The sequence below is a fragment of the Peromyscus maniculatus genome, chromosome 4, assembly GCF_049852395.1.
Source record: "Peromyscus maniculatus bairdii isolate BWxNUB_F1_BW_parent chromosome 4, HU_Pman_BW_mat_3.1, whole genome shotgun sequence".
NCBI lineage: Eukaryota > Metazoa > Chordata > Mammalia > Rodentia > Cricetidae > Peromyscus > Peromyscus maniculatus.
This window is the reverse complement of record NC_134855.1, coordinates 27,526,737-27,543,355: the sequence shown is the minus strand read 5'-3', so window position 1 is coordinate 27,543,355 and position 16,619 is coordinate 27,526,737. Positions and strand designations below refer to the sequence as shown.

The 16,619-nt window shown below is 36.3% G+C and overlaps 1 protein-coding gene across 21 annotated transcripts in view; it reads right to left on the bottom strand.

The window, feature by feature from the left end:
• The window catches only part of Mbd5 (methyl-CpG binding domain protein 5), a 368,286-nt gene that overhangs the window by 132,825 nt on the left and 218,842 nt on the right, over positions 1-16,619 (bottom strand). For 18 of the 21 annotated variants that reach the window (XM_076569410.1, XM_076569418.1, XM_076569408.1 and 15 more), the window contains one exon: positions 5,239-5,343. The gene's annotated coding sequence lies outside the window, so the exon portion shown is untranslated. Of the gene's footprint in view, positions 1-5,238; positions 5,344-8,513; positions 8,586-10,326; positions 10,539-16,619 lie in introns of those variants that run through there. The other 3 variants (XM_076569424.1, XM_076569423.1, XM_076569420.1) reach the window with 3 other exon arrangements.

Genomic DNA, 16,619 nt, shown 5'->3' with positions numbered 1-16,619 from the left:
GTTTCAGTGATGGAAAGCTGATGGGTATGCTGGCATTTACATGAGCAATACCCTGGCCATTTTATGATGAGCATCCTTACCAGTGTGAGCCCAGAGACTGAGTGAGAACTGGAAACAGCTTAGTAAGCTTATCTGTTCAGAGATATCTATTTTAAAAGGTGATATATAATTGCTACAACTTTTAGATACAAGATTTTCATTAAAGAAAGTAGCTCTGAAAATGGATTGTTTCAATAGTTGGGAAAGCACTAGAGACAAACTCAAAACTTCAGTACTTTTACAAGAGTTTCATGTACCCAGTTCATAAATTCCCTACATCAGACTACAGAAAACTTTCAAGTACAGTGAGGGTATCAAAGTTTATAACTATGGATTTCCCATGAAATTCTAATAAAAATGAGAGATTTTTTTTTTAAAGAAACCTCATCACATCGAAAAAACATTGAACATAGTTGAACACAACTTAAAATAGTGATTACATTCTTGATGTTATAGTTTCAGATGTAATTATTTCTAAAGGTAAATAAAACACACGGGCTAAAACATAAAAATAAAAGAGCAAATGAGAAATCTATGAAGGTATCTTGTGTTTGTAACCTTGTACTATTAAAGCTTTACTTCTGAGAAGGCCTTTGGTTGATAAAGTGTCCAACTCAGGTTTCCTTCTCTCTGGTATTACAAACAATACTCCCAAGTGAAGGAACAAGTGGCTAGGAGCATACATGCCCCAAGGCTTTGCCTGAGGCCCACATCTCATAATCATTATTCACAATCCCCCAGAAAAGCTTCAGGTTAAATCTGTGCTGGCTATTTAGAATTCCATTTGTAAGATGATTTTAAAACATTCTTTCTTATGCTTTTATGGCTTCCCTTTTTGTTTAATTCATGTGTACCCTCAGATGCAACTAAAACAGGCAGTAAAGTTTAGTAGCAGTTAATCTGAATATTGGCTCTCTTTACTCATTAATAAAAAAATAGTCTAATATTTGAAGAATGCCTAGGCATGACATTATATAGCAAAAGCAAGTGGGCATATGAAAAACTTCAAGGCATATGAAAAGCAGTGATAATGGAGAGGAGTTCCATCAGCTTAGAATTTTATAATATAGTTTTCATAAGTTAACTTATATTTGAAAAACAAAATAAATTCAATAAATGCAAAAATGAATTCAAAGATGCAACAGCTTCTGAAATCCAGAGATAAGTTAGAGTCATACCATGCCACAAACTAATTCAATTCTTGCTTTTTCTTATCTATAAATAATTTATTGTCAAATGTTATACTTAAGCTTTTCATTCTTATTTTATGTCTAGGACAGACCATTGCAATCCTCTCACTTTGGTGTTAGCATAAATAGATTATAAGTTACAATTTCCTATTAAATATTACATTAAAAAATCTCCTTATGCAAACTACACAACTCCATACTTAATAGTATCACTATTATCAGAAAGGCAATATATAAGTGTTGATGTGGAGAAAGATGTTCATTACTGGGGTGAATATAAATTAGCTTTTCCATTATGGGGAAAAACCATGCAAGTTCCTCTACACTACAACATGGTCATTGCAGTTAAGAACAACATACTGCCTACTCAAAAATGGTTCTCCTAGCATGTCTCTGTACAAATTCTACAATAATGAAAAGTGAGAGCTATAACAATTAATAGCATTTCACAACATATAAGTATATCAGTATACAGGGGGAAATAAGGTCCTCTTTCAAAAAGAGTGATTTTGAAAGTCCTGTGTCTCAGACTGCCTCAGTCAGAATCATTTTATTTACAGAGATATAATATTTTCTATCTCGAGTAGATATTATGAGGATAACATATCTTAAACAGCAAATCAATGTTGGACATGCACTATTTGTTATTATAGTTAGTAGTAACTTTTTAGAACCTATTTACTTTTCAAAACTCATCAGAGATAATTGAAAGAAAACTTTCAATATGTATGACTTTAAACTTGAAGTTTAACTTTTTGTTCTTCTGAATCAAAAAAAAAAAAGAAAAAGAAAAAGAAAAAAGAATTTGTTGCTATTATTTCAAATATTTTGTTTGTCTCTCTGTGTGTGTACATGCATGAGCATGTGGGTGCTTGCACAGGCCAGAAAAAACTTTGGATTCTCGACAGCTGAAGTTACAGGTGGTTGAGCCACTGCGAATCAAAATCCAGTCTTCTGCAAGAGCAGCAAGTGCTCCTATAGGCTATCTTTCCAGCCTCCCCAAAGATTTTTTAAATTATGAAACCATACATGACTTTTACATCTAAGACTAAGACTTAATTTTCACTCATGTTTTTTCTATGAAAGGACAAGTCTACTTCTAGTTGGGACTGACTTGGTACTGTGTCTTTTTAAATTAAGAATTACATCTGAAAATAGTTTGTAGTTCTGGCTGTAGTTATCATGGGGACATTTTCTCAACTTTCTATGAGGAGCTACTACTACATTTACTATCATATTTTGTAGATGACACTAAGAAGGTACTACTTTCTTCTCAACTAATATCTTAATAGTGAATCAGATACTGATTGCATCATAAGATGTAGCATTATATTCTGTCTGATTCAAGAATATAAAGACAAATTTGTGTTTGGGGAGAAAACATATATTAAAAATTTCCTTAAAAGATTTGGGAAGCCGGGCGTTGGTGGCGCACGCCTTTAATCCCAGCACTCGGGAGGCAGAGCCAGGCGGATCTCTGTGAGTTCGAGGCCAGCCTGGGCTACCAAGTGAGCTCCAGGAAAGGCGCAAAGCTACACAGAGAAACCCTGTCTCGAAAAACCCAAAAAAAAAAAAAAAAAAAAAAAAAAAGATTTGGGAAAGTCCATTTTTATACACTCACAGAATTCAATTTAAGACAGAACTTTTGAAGCTGGAAAAATGAAATATACATAATGGTCTAAAGAAGAATTATAGTATTTAATAAGATAATTCCAATAGAAAAATCAAACAAGCTTTTTATTTAGGTTTGTGAGCATTCTGCTTTTACTATATGAGTGACAATCAATTTTACTTTGTATGTAGTTTATTTAGTACAATTAACTTCTTACAGGACTCATTTTGAAATAGCAAATTAGGTAGTATTAGTCTTGGCTAATGCTGACATTTAATGAAATCTTCTAAGTATGTTGTAATGGAAGTATGTGATTTCAGTAAAAGTGCCGTAGATATAAAATATAGGTTAGGTTTAATTTACATCTAGAGTCAGTGTGTACACCAAAATATTAACATATGATATCATATAATACCTGAAATAAATATAATTTATTTTAAAATAAAAACATTAGGGTATAAATAGAAGATTATCCACAAGTTCTTAATTATTGATACGAAATTGGGAATGTGAGGATTCATTGCTAACATTTTAAAATTTATTTCATTAGTTTTTAAGAATTACATACACAAGTAATATATTAATATTTCCAGCACACTCCTCCCTCCAACTCTTCTTATGCTCTCCTTTTCTTTCAACTTCATAATTAAATTACTGCTACACACACATATGCGCACACATGCACACATACACACTACAAACATACAAACATAACAATACACACACATATAACACACACAAACTGCTGAGTTCATTTAGTGTTACTTGTGTGCACGTGTGTGCACGTGTGTGTGTGTGTGTGTGTGTGTGTGTGTGTGTGTGTGTCCGTGTACATATGTTTCGGACTGACAACTGGGGACTGGATCATCTATCAGGGCATTTGTCCCTGGGGAAGACTGCAGCTTCTCTACATAGCCATTGATTGCCTAGGGCTGGGGTGTTGTGAGATTTCCTCATCCATGTTGTGATGTCAACTGGTGTTTTCAATGTATGGTCTTGTTCAGACTATCACAATGCTAAGATTTCATGGGTGCAGCTCCTTGACATATAGAGAAAACACTATCGCACAGCAGACATCCTCATCCTTTGTCTCTCTCTCTCTTTTTTTTGCCTCCTCTTTAGTGATGTTCCCTTTGTCGTAGATGTGTACCTTACAGTCACACTACTAACCTTCTTTGGAAAAAAAATGAAGTGTACAAAATAAAATCAAAACATTAAAGCAAAATATTAAAAACTGAAAACTCAGAAGGCATATTACAATCTGTAATATTTACAGATTTAATGTTTGTTTTCTGAATTAGGTTGTTTTCCCCACTGTAGACAAGGCTGGCCTGGACCCACTATGTACTAAGGCTTGCCTTAAATGAATCATAATCCTGTTGCCTCATCATCCCAAGTGTTGGGATTACAAGTATGAGCTACTACTTCCAGTATTTTAATATTTTTTAATATGATTATTGATTCTTATTAAAAAACACCCCCCAAAGTGTCAGCATAGTGAAGAACATGACATTCATAAAAGAATGAAAAATTCATGTTCATTTCATTGGTGATAAATATAAAACTAAAATGCCGTACACTTTCATTAGATTTAAGAACATAGCTAATACAAAAGTAGACAGAACTGCAGAGAAAGAAGTACTCTTATAAAGTGCTCATGAGATGTAAATTGGTAGATTTATGTACCCTTGATTAACCAATGTGATTTCAAAGAATATACGATAAGTTAGCATTTCAAAAGCATTCAGTGGGATTTGAAGCATAGCTGTGGTTCTGTACATGGGCATATCTAAATTTAGGAGTCTGTGCTTAAGAACAAAGAGCATGTTAAATCATCAGACATCAGTACAAAGATATGTACAAGATGTGTATAAAAGTCATCTTTATTAGAGAAAACTGGAAGCATCTCAAATGCAATTACAGAAGAAATTTCATATTTTTGTAGTCTTATTATTAAACTGAAATATTACACAGTGTTTAAAAATAGTGATGTGAATGACAGCTACTGATATGAAAAATGTTGCAATAAACTGCTAAGTGAAAGAAGCAGGGCAGCCACAGAGCATTTACGCCCTACAGTTCATAGTCCTAGTCACAAGCACATAGACATATATCACATGAAATCATTGATCAACTCAGAAAAGAATGTCAGAAAACACCAAGTGTCATATCTCCAGGTTGTAGTACTACTATATTTTCCTGCATTACTAACTTTACAGTGAGTGTTAACTAATCTTATAAGTATTCCTCAAGGATGACAGGTTTATATACTTTTTTTTTTAACTACTTGAAGTCACTGGCATTTCAAACTACAGATACCAGATACTTTCATGTTTAATGAAGACAAGAGAACCATAACTCTATAAAGAAACCGTGGAGCACAAACAACATTCCTACCTTCTGCAGAGAAACTGGGACATACATAGCAAGCGTGAGCTCCAGCAGTGCAATGGTGGTAAATGTTCAGGCGCACCGTGTTCAGCAAGGGAGGGCTGCTTCTCTCTGTTAAAGAAGAACATGGGCACATCCTGGTTTAGAAACTGAGACCCAAACCCATCTCATAGTCTGCCAGCAACATCAGTGAGTCTTTGACAAAGAACAAAAGGGTTAGGGTATTGCTATCCTTGTTCTTGAGAGCATTTTGATTAACCATTATAAAACAGTACACTGTTTTCATGTTTATTTTATATACTTTAAGGAGATATACCTAAAAACTATCACATTGTTGATAAGAATAGTAGTACGATTTTTGTGTCTCCTATCTGCCAGGTAGTGTGCTAGATCCTTTCCCCATTCTTTGATACTTCCAACATTTAGTACTTGTTCAGCAGTATTTATTAGGTGCTTATTTTATTCAGGAACTATATGAGGTACTGAGATAAAATGGCAGTCAGTCATGGCACAAGGAATCCAGCAATACCGCACCTTCAAATGGGGTCACTGGGTATTGGTATTTGATCCTCAGTACCCCAGTTTTAAATACACTCTTTCTATTTCAGCCCATTTAAAAGAGTGCTTAAGTCCAAGTCTGACCATTACCACCATGACCACCACCACCACCACCACCACCACCACCACCACCACCACAACCACCACCACCACCACCACCACCACCACCACCACCACCACCACCACCACCACCACCACCACCAGTAGCAGCAGCAGCCCTCCAGACCTTGTAAGTTGAGGCACATAAAATATCCAAGAGATAACAATAACTAAATTGGAATTAGTCACATGAGAAACTAATATATTGTTTGTAACATGTTATTTAATCCTCACAATGTGTTATTACATAGATGTTAGGAAGCCCAATTATCATGAGAATACATCATCATAGACAGAATGGTGATAAAATAAGTTTGGTCTGCATAATTCTAAGTTTTAAAATTTTACTTAAGGGAAAATAAGAAAAATACATGTTAAAATAGAAAAAGAAGTAAAGTGATGAGTATAAAAATTAAGTAATCTGGCATATGCGCGCGCGCACGCGCACACACACACACACACACACACACACACACACACACACACAGCAATCACACAGAGCCACATATCTGTATGGTTTGTGGTATGTTTATAATCAAGGCCCACCACTGCATGGTGAAACAGTATGGAGGCAAAAAGCAGGGAGATGGAGAAAAAGAGGTAGCTACTTAAAAGGGGAACTGTGTGAAAGTCATCCTCAATCACAAACTGTAGGAACTTTGGATGCCTGCTTTTAAGTGATGTCTTATAGATAAACAGTAGGAAATATCATTTATTTATTATATGACCATGAGAAAGTCACTCAGATTCTCAGAGTCTCAGTTTCCAAATGTCTAAATGAGAATAATAGTAATCCTGTCTGATAGAGTTATAAAGATTAACATTAATAGGTGATTAGAGTACCAGGTACAATAATTGATGCTATGTCACAGGCTTTAAATTAGTACTTGGGTTGAGTTAACTATACTGAGTCTCTACACAGAGCATATTATGCCACTCATTTTGTACATCTCAAGGAGTCCTCATCTCAATCCTATGACATTACTACTACCTGACCTCAGTCGAGAACAGGAATTATATTCAGAAAGCCTAGGCTTGTGTGGATTATTAGTATCCATTTTCTCACCTGTAAGGTAGAGATGATCATACCTGCTGGAGCTGCCACCTGTTGTTTGCTTTTCCAGCATTCTTTCCCACTACTTACATTGTAGACAGAGTTTCCTTTACGTCCCCTCACCCCAGCTGATAAGGTGGTCTCTCTTCTCTCTCTGGTCATGGTTAATAGGTCTACAGATTGGGTGGAATGAAATCCATGCTAGGGATGCTCATATCTGTCAAGGCCACCAAGTGTGGAGCTGACACTGGAGCCAATCCAGAGCATAAGTAATGTGAACCTCAAATTAAGAGTATTTGAGCACTACTGCATCCTCTGAGTTAAGATATTATACTATTTGGCCTAAGCAATCCATCTGTGTGTGTGTGTGTGTGTGTGTGTGTGTGTGTGTGTGTGTGTGTGTGTAGGGAAGGTTGTTTATAGGTATTAGAATATTTATAAGATCAATTTAAATAAGTACAAAAATATTTGGTTCATTTCATTTAAAGGAGTACGCAGATAATAGCTGACATTATTGTCATTTTTTTGGTTGGTTACATAAACCTAACGTCTTTACATAGCAAACTACCTTTTAACAGTTATAACAAAATTCTCTAAAAATCAAAGTACTTCAATGAAAGTCTAGCCTTATTAGGTATCATTTGTGAAGACACACTCTGTATAAAAGTTTAAGAATGCTTACACAATGTTTGAAGGCATTTTAGTTGATATACTTGGCAACAACACATCAGCTTCCTTACTCATTGAGCATAAAGCTTACACTATCACTTCCTAAATTTCCATTTCATCACTTGATACTTACGTCTATAAACTTGTTTGAAACCTTTTGAAAATATGGATTGCTAGCTAATTACTTCCCAATGAATTTTATTGAGCTTAATCAGCAAAGTTGGGGGCAGACAATTACTTTATTACCTATATAAAAAACACAATTTAAAGGGAAAGAAAAATATTAACTTGTTTATACAAAAGCTGACTTTTATAAAAAATAAAAGTACTTTGAAGTCAAAATTAAAATTGGAAGACTAAAAGTGGATAGTCTAAATAAGCCTGAGGCATTACAAAGCTGTTTTCTTCTTGCCTACAGGATTAATGTGATTGACAATTATTTCCTTCTTGTGCGTAAGGAAAAGTAAACTTCAACTCTGTTCCTGTTTCATTGCCTAAAACTGAGAAGCTAAGAACAAGTGACAGGAATGTCACTTTAGAGTGTCGACTCCACCAGCAATGTCCTCCATCAAAGGATCAGATAATCTGTTCAGGAAGTTAGGAGAGTGAGTTTTGAGTTTCATCCTTGACCATTATAAGTACAAATATGGATTTTTTAATGAAAAATTCAATAAAAAAGAAAGGCGAAACATTCATTATAAAGGAATGATAAGTTAAATTTTAAAGGAGGAAAAGAATGGAACAAGATGACAATCTCTATAAACAAGTGTTAGTACAGATGATGGTCACTGGTCAAAACACAATCTCTATACACAAGTGTTAGTACAGATGACGGTCACTGGTCAAAACACAATCTCTATAAACAAGTACAGATAATGGCCAAGGCATACACATAACATACTCTTTAAGAGCCAACCTGGAGTCTGCCTGAGGGACTAGCAACAGGAACTGTCAGAATTCCTAGTTGATGTCAGAGTTCCTGATCATTCAGAATCTACCTGAAGGCCTATCTAGCAACAGTTGCTGTCAGAGTTCCTGATCATGCCGAGTCTGCCCGAGTACCTAGCAACAATTGTGCCTAGCCAATGAGGGATGACCACACAGACTGGATGCTGGGTGGAGGGTATTTAAGTCCTACCCTGTTATTGAATAAAGGAGTTTGTTACTTGCTTTCAACAGATTCCCGGTGTCTGAGTTGTTGATGCTGTGCCTTCTCACCCCCTCCTCCAAGGGAGCCTTTAGAATCCAAGCAATAGACCAACAATTCACAAGTGGGGCCTCATGAAGCTAAAATCTGTACAGCAAACAACACTGTCATTTGAGCAAGGCAGCAGCCACCAGAATGGGGCAGTGTCTTTATCAATTATGCAGCTGATAGGGGGTTAGTATCTAAAATATATCAAGAACTAAAAAAAAATTGAACATCAAGAAAACAATGCAATTAAACATGGGAAACAGAACTAAAGAGAGTTCTAAAAAGATGACACACCAATAGCTGAGAAACACTTAAAAATGTTCAACATACTTAGCCATCAGGGAAATGCAAATTAAAACTCCATGGAGATGTCATCTTATCTCAGTTAGAATGGCCAAGATCAAGGAAACAAGGGATAGCATATGCCAGTGAGAATGTGGGGAGGAGATACTTATTCATCAATGATGGGAGTGCAAACGTGTACAGACACTATGGAAATCAGTGTGTAGGTTCAATCAACCACAAGATCCAACTATACCATTCCTGGGCACATAAACAAATTTTGGTCTCTACATCTTACTACAGAGATATTTGCTCACTCATGTTCATTGGTGCTCTATTCCTAATAGCCTGAAACTGGAAACAGCTTAGATGCCCATCAACTTATGAATGGATAACGGAAATGTGGTAATTTACATAATGGGATATTATTCAAGTGTTAAGAAAATGAAATCAGCAGATAAATGGAAGGGACTAGAAACAATCATCCAGAGTGAGGTAACTGAAACTCAAAAAGACAAATATTACATGTTTTATATGTGGATGTTAGCTTTTACATTTCAGAATTTGTGTTTCATTCAGAATAAACACAGAAGTTAGGATACCGAGTAACTGGTTGGAAATAGATTGGGGAAGAGAATCTTCAAGGAAGTAGAAATAGAATATAATGTTAAAGAGATAAAGGTGAAACTAAAGTAGTAGGATTACAGGGGGAGGGAAATGGGAGGCCAGGAAAGGGACATCAGGAGGGACAATTTTAACATTTTTTTTTTTTTTGTATTAAAATAAAGAGACGCCGGGCGGTGGTGGCGCATGCCTTTAATCCCAGCACTCGGGAGGCAGAGCCAGGCGGATCTCTGTGAGTTCGAGGCCAGCCTGGGCTACCAAGTGATTCCCAGGAAAGGCGCAAAGCTACACAGAGAAACCCTGTCTCGAAAAACCAAATAAAATAAAATAAAATAAAATAAAATAAAATAAAATAAAATAAAATAAAATAAAGAGACATGTTTTAGAGTGAGTTGTAAATCTTCCTGTATTTTTCGTTATGGTATGGAATCAGGACCTTTACCATGCTAGGCAACCTCCTGCCACTGAGCTAATCCTCGGCACCTGAGCAGCTTTCCCCTCAACCACAGATCTTAGCGACTGGTTGTTATGCTCTCTGCTGGCCATGCACATGTACAATGATGAAAAGGGTTTGAGAAAGGACTTAACAGAATCAAAGTGATGATGTACTTACATCTATCTGTATCAAGATGTGGAGAACAAGAGAATAACTATCTACCAGGTATAGAGCTGCTATAACAAGGCCTCAGTAGAGAACTAGTGTAATAGTTCCAGTCTGGCTCCTCAGAGTCCCCTTCCACTGGACCAGTGGTTTTCAACCTGTGGGTCACGACCATATCAACAAGTAGCATATCTGATATCCTGCATAACAGATATTTACACTATGATTCATAACAGTAGCAAAATTAGTTATAAACTAGCAATGAAAGTAATCTTGTGGTTGTGATCAACATAACACAAAGAACTGTATTAAAGAGTCGCAGCACTAGGAAGGTTGAGAAGAAGCACTATTCTAGGCCCTAAGCTTGGGCTCTGTTCTTAGTTTTGTTGACTTCCTATTTAGTCTACTTCAGCAACTATCCGTTTAGTGAATGAAAATCCTTCATTCTTGATACATGATTAAACTCCTTAGATAAGCACCATTACTACCCTGTTCCATAGTCTTCATTTTATAGTCCTATTGCATTGGTTTCACACACACACACACACACACACACACACACACACACACACACACACACACACACACACACACACACACACTATCCTTGTTAGAGTGGAAATTGAGCCCAGTTTCCTTCCTCATTTATAATACCTCAATGCAGGGTCTCCTATGCCTCTTATGACAGTCCCTTGAATAGAATCATTTAGAATAGAATCATTTAGAAAAGAATCTTTTAAGGCACCATGATTTTTTTCTTTAGTGACTGTGATGCTCTGACTCTCTGGGCAGGAAAACCCCAATGCTTTCCACTCCTCCAATTCTTGATGAGGCCATTTGATCCTGCTCCAGTGCCACTTTGCTAGCTTCACGTTCAGTCCTTCCCATTGGCATATTTGTTAAGCATGATGTAGCATTCCATTGGCCCCTCTGGAAGACATACGGTGTCTGCAAACTGGCTTCCCTTTCATTTACCCCTCCTTCTAACTCTTACCACGGCAACCTTCCCTTCAGCTCTCACATCCCTTTGTTTCAGTCCTCCTTCCTGCTCCAGCCACCTCAACCTTCCCTTCAGCTCTCTTCCCAGCTCCATCCCTCTGTTCATGCCTACTGACATCCACTTCCCCTTCCAACTCAATCCCTTCAGTCATTAAAATTGTAATGCCTATTTGCACCCGTGATACTGAAGGAACAAAGTCTCCGGAACCCCCAGGCAGAGAAGAAACAAGGCTAATAAGAGATAGCTAGATAGGCTTTGAAGACACTCAGACAGCTTCCAGACAACCTCTCAGTCCTTCCTTCTACGATGCAATCCACTACCTACACATGATTACACAGCAGAGCAAAGGAAAAAAATGAAAGCCATCTCTTCTAATATTGGTAAAAAAGCCGTAGCCATTATTATTGGATAAGTTCAATCTGCCCATTTTTGTTAGACACAAAATTCAAATAAACACAAAGGGTGGGGAAGAGATATTTTAAATAAACTACTGAATTCTGCATTTCTGACTAATGACTAAAGTTTCAAAACTGAAAACCACGGCAGCACCAATTGGACCTAGTGGGTTATTTAAAAAAGGGGATATAAAGTTGGGAAAAGTGTGTGGGCATCTAGGTGGTGAATATAATAGAAATACAATGTATGCATATCTAAAATTTTCAAAGAATTCAGACATATTACATTAAAATAAACAAAATGCTATATTAAAATTGAAAACTAAGGTTTACATTTGTCTATACACTGATATATTCACATGTACCACATTTTTCTTTCTCTGAACTATATCAGAATTAGTTGCTAAAACTGTTAAAAAGTCTTCCTATTATAAGTGCCAGAAGCCCAGGAACTATGCTAGGAGAGCATGGCTCCTAGAAGTGACAACAATATGTGTGAGTAAACAAGATCTGAATAATAGTAACACCAAAAAACATGCTAAGATGTAAGGGAGAAATCTCAGGGACCTGACCCCCCCCTACACAAAGAACTACAGCTAACTAATAACTGTCCAGAGAAGGAAAATTAGCCTTTCCAGAGATGAGCTCCCTAGCTGATTATCTAGTGCCAATGGTCAGCCCTCAAATCACACACACACAAGCAACACTAAATGGACTTAGCAGGTTGTATTTATATATTTATGGATATATGTGTGTTTAACAATAATAAAGGAGAGGCCATCAATTTGAAAAGGGATGAGGAGTGGACATGGGTTTGTTTTTTGAGACAGGGTCTTACTATGTAGCTTTGGCTGTACTAGAAATCAGTACATAGACCAGGCTGGCACTGAATTCACAAAGATCTGCTTGCCTCTGCTTCCTGAGTGGTGGAACTAAAGGTGTCTGCCACCATGTCCTGCAAAGTATATTTTAATTAAAAAAATTAAAAAACATAAAACCACAAAAAACAAAGGGGAAAATTCTTTTAATTGGCCCAGAGAAAAATACTAAATAAAAAAAAACTCAAATATTTTTCAAAGAATTTGTGGGCTACAATAATAGTTATTTGATAAATAACATTAATTGTATACTGGTGGATTAATGGAAAAAGTTGGACATATCACCAGAGTTGTCAAAGCTATCTATGCCAAAGTATAATTTTATTCTATTTAGATATATTAAAATAAGTTCATGTTACTACTATTAAATGTTTAACATTATAGTTATACTTTATCCCAAGGATTAAACATATGATGAACATGAATTACTTGATAAAAAGGTAACCATCAAAGTGAAGGAAGAACTATGTTGTTTGATTTTGTGAATTTAAGATAACTTCCCTGATTTGAGTATAACAAACAATACAAAACAAAAACACCAAAAAGAAAAAAAAGAAAAGAAAGTAAAGGAAAAAAAGATGGCTGTTTTTGTTTTACATGATTGTTTTCGTTAATAATTCAAACCTAGTTGCCTAGTTGTTAAAAAAAAAGACAGATTCAAGAGTGATAAAGTAAACAGTGATAAACTTATCAACAATTATCATGTGACAAGATAAGTTTAAACAGTTTCTTAACCACCTTTTGGTATCTTGAACTCTGAAGTTCCTGTGTAATAGATGCCCAGTGAGCATCTTCTGAACTTCTAAGATGACTGTTGAAACATTAATACCAGTGTAAGTTATAGTTGCTATGCTTGGAGATTGTTTTCAGGACAGTGTGGGAGCCCTAAAAACATTTTGGTCTGTGAAGAAGTGTGTGTTGTCAGGCCAGTAGGATGGCTCAGTGTGTAAAGGTGACTGCCATCGAGCCCAACAAACTAAGGTCTATCCCTAGGACTCACTGTGGAAGGACAGAGTTGATTCTGAAAGTTGTCTTCTGACCCCGATACATGTGCTTTGCCAAGTACAACCACACACATACACACACAGCAAATAAATAAATAAATAAATAAATAAATAAATAAATAAATAAATAAATAAATAAATAAATAAAGTTAAAAAGAGAAGTATATTGTCTGTAATGGGAAAAACTGTACTATGAAGAGCCATTTACTGCTAGTATGTGAGACAGTATGTATATTAATAAGTATTGTTATGATGCTCAAACAGAATGTGAGGGTCAGTTTTCTATTCTAGTTTTCTCCGTAAAATCAAATTTAAAAATTATAACCAATACATTAATCAAAAATATAAAAAAGTAATAAAAGGGAAGAACTATGCAAAGCAAATAAGGAAGATCTTTCACTAAGTATGGTGGTTCAAATGAGAATGGCCCCCATAGGCTAATATACTTGAAGACTTGCTCCCTAGTTGGAACTGTTTGAGAAGTATTAGGGGGTGTGGCCTGGTTGAAAGAGTGTGTCACTAGAAGCCGGATTTGAGGTTTCAGAAGCCCAGATAATTCCCAGTTAGCTCTCTCATTATATCTTGTGCACTGAGGTCTGAACTCCCTCTCAGTTCCTGTTGCTGTTCCACCTGCCTGCCTGCTCCTGGGCTTCCTGCATGATGGTCATACATTCTGATGCTCTGACACTGTGAGCCCCAAATATACTCTTTCTTTTATAAGTTGCCTTGGTCATGATGTATTACTAAAGAATAGAAAATTAAAACTACAAACCTAAGGTATACATGTAAATGTGTGAAAGTATGCATGCATGAATGGGGTAAAGGAGAGCATGTAGTTATTAAGTGGGGGAAGGGAAACAAATTTTAGTCAGGATGATGCCTGGCTGTTTTTGGATGAGGGAGAAAAAGAGTAGAACAAACTATGACATGAAAAACCTGTACAGAGTTGACAGAGAACAAATGTTATATGTGGTCAAGCCGAGAAATTGGATGATTTGTAAGGTTTCACACTGCAAGACCCTAGTAATTACGTATAGCTAGAATGTCTTTCCCTTGTTTATTAAAAGCTAGAATGTGTTTCCTCCGCCTATGAAAAGTAAAAGGCTGTCTTGGCTTTGTAGTTTCTTTAATACAGATTAAATTATGACAGTTCATGTACTGATCAACGAACAGGGAGTTGGAAACACTGTTGAGTCAAGAATGCCTCTACTGTAGCTGTGCAACTTCACAACCTTGCCTGGTCTATCTAAACGTACTCTAAACATATTTCAATGCATGCCAACAACCAGATGAGGGAAACTAGAATGTCTATCATTGGGACATATTTATCAGTTCTGTGCATCAGGACCATTCGAGATTTTCTCTACCCGCTGTTTTGAAATATTTGTTCATCAGCTGTAGAACCCAATGATCACTAATCATTCATTCTCCTTCTCCTTACGCCCTCTTTTCCTCCTCTGAACCCTTGTAGGCTTTGGTAATCACGTTGCTATTCTGTGAGATAAACTTTTAGCTCCCATATATGAGTGAAAACAGACTCTCATTGTGTCTGGCTGAATTTTAACCTGGTGTTTCTTATTTCTAGCCACATTACTAAAAATGTCAGAATTTTCTGAAAATTCAGCAACATTTGGGGTGTGTATAGCTTAATCACAATTTCTTTCTCTCTCTCTCTCTCTCTCTCTCTCTCTCTCTCTCTCTCTCTCTCTCTCTCTCTCTCTCTCTCTCTCTTTCTTTCTTTTTTTTCAAGACAGGGTTTTTCTGTGTAGCTTTGCGCCTTTCCTGGAACTCACTTTGTAGACCAGGCTGGCCTCGAACTCACAGAGATCCACCTGCCTCTGCCTCCCGAGTGCTGGGATTAAAGGCGTGCACCACCACCGCCCGGCTAATCACAATTTCTTTATCAGTTCTTCTGTTAGTAGGTACTGAGGACAGATTTCATACCTGGTTTCTGTGAATAGAGATGCAGTATCCATGTGACTATAGCTATGTCTTTGACAGGCTGACTGCCTTTCTTTTGTAAACATACCCAACAGTGTGACCTCTGAGTCATCTTTACTAACCCCTCTTCCCCGGGTTCAGGAAAGGTCCTTGTGGAAGACAGCCTGAAAATCTAAGAGCCGAAGGCAATGGTGACTACAGGATTCTATTCTGCAGTTCTATTTTTTAAAATTCTGTCACCTGGTTTTCCATAGTGGGTATTGTAATTTAAATTTTCACCAACAGGGCAGGGTTCTTTTTTCTCCATGTTATTGCCAGAGCGTATTTATTTTTTGTCCTTTTGATAATAATCATGTTGGTAGAACTGAGGTGGTTGCTCATTGTGGTTTTGATTTGCATTTCCCCAATTAGGGTTTTTAAGCATCTCTTCTCTCTGTTATTGTATCTTTGCTATTTGGAAGCCATTTAGTTGATGTAATCCCATTTATTAAATTGTGACTTGCTTCGGGATTTTGAGACCACACACACTCAGAATCTGTATCTGGTCAGTGCAATATCACAAAGTGATTCCCTTATATATTCATCATGCAGTTTCATATTTAGATCTGACATTGAAATATGATCTACATTTCTCGCATATGGAGAGAATTAAAGTATACTTTATTCATTCTGCATATGGATATCAAGATCATTTATTGAATACAACTGCTTTTATCTATCTGTTCTTATTTTATTTGTTGGAAATTGGCTTAAATATGTGAATTTTTATGCTATTTTAGTGGTTTATATAGCTCTTGTCATGCCAATTATCATACTGTTGGTATTCCTATAGCTATCAATATGTTTTAAAGTTAGACATTGTAATACAACTGACATTACTTATTGTTCAGGATTGGTTTGTATTTCTGTGAAGCCTGGATTGTTTTAGGGTAGTCTGGTAATTACAACATTATTTCTTCTAATCCATGAACTTTGATTGTTCCATGTGTCCATTTGGATTTCATTATAGGGTTCCTTTATCCTCAGTATTTATTTATTGTTTTGTGACCATTGTGAAGGACATTGTTTTCTTGAGTTATTGTATGAT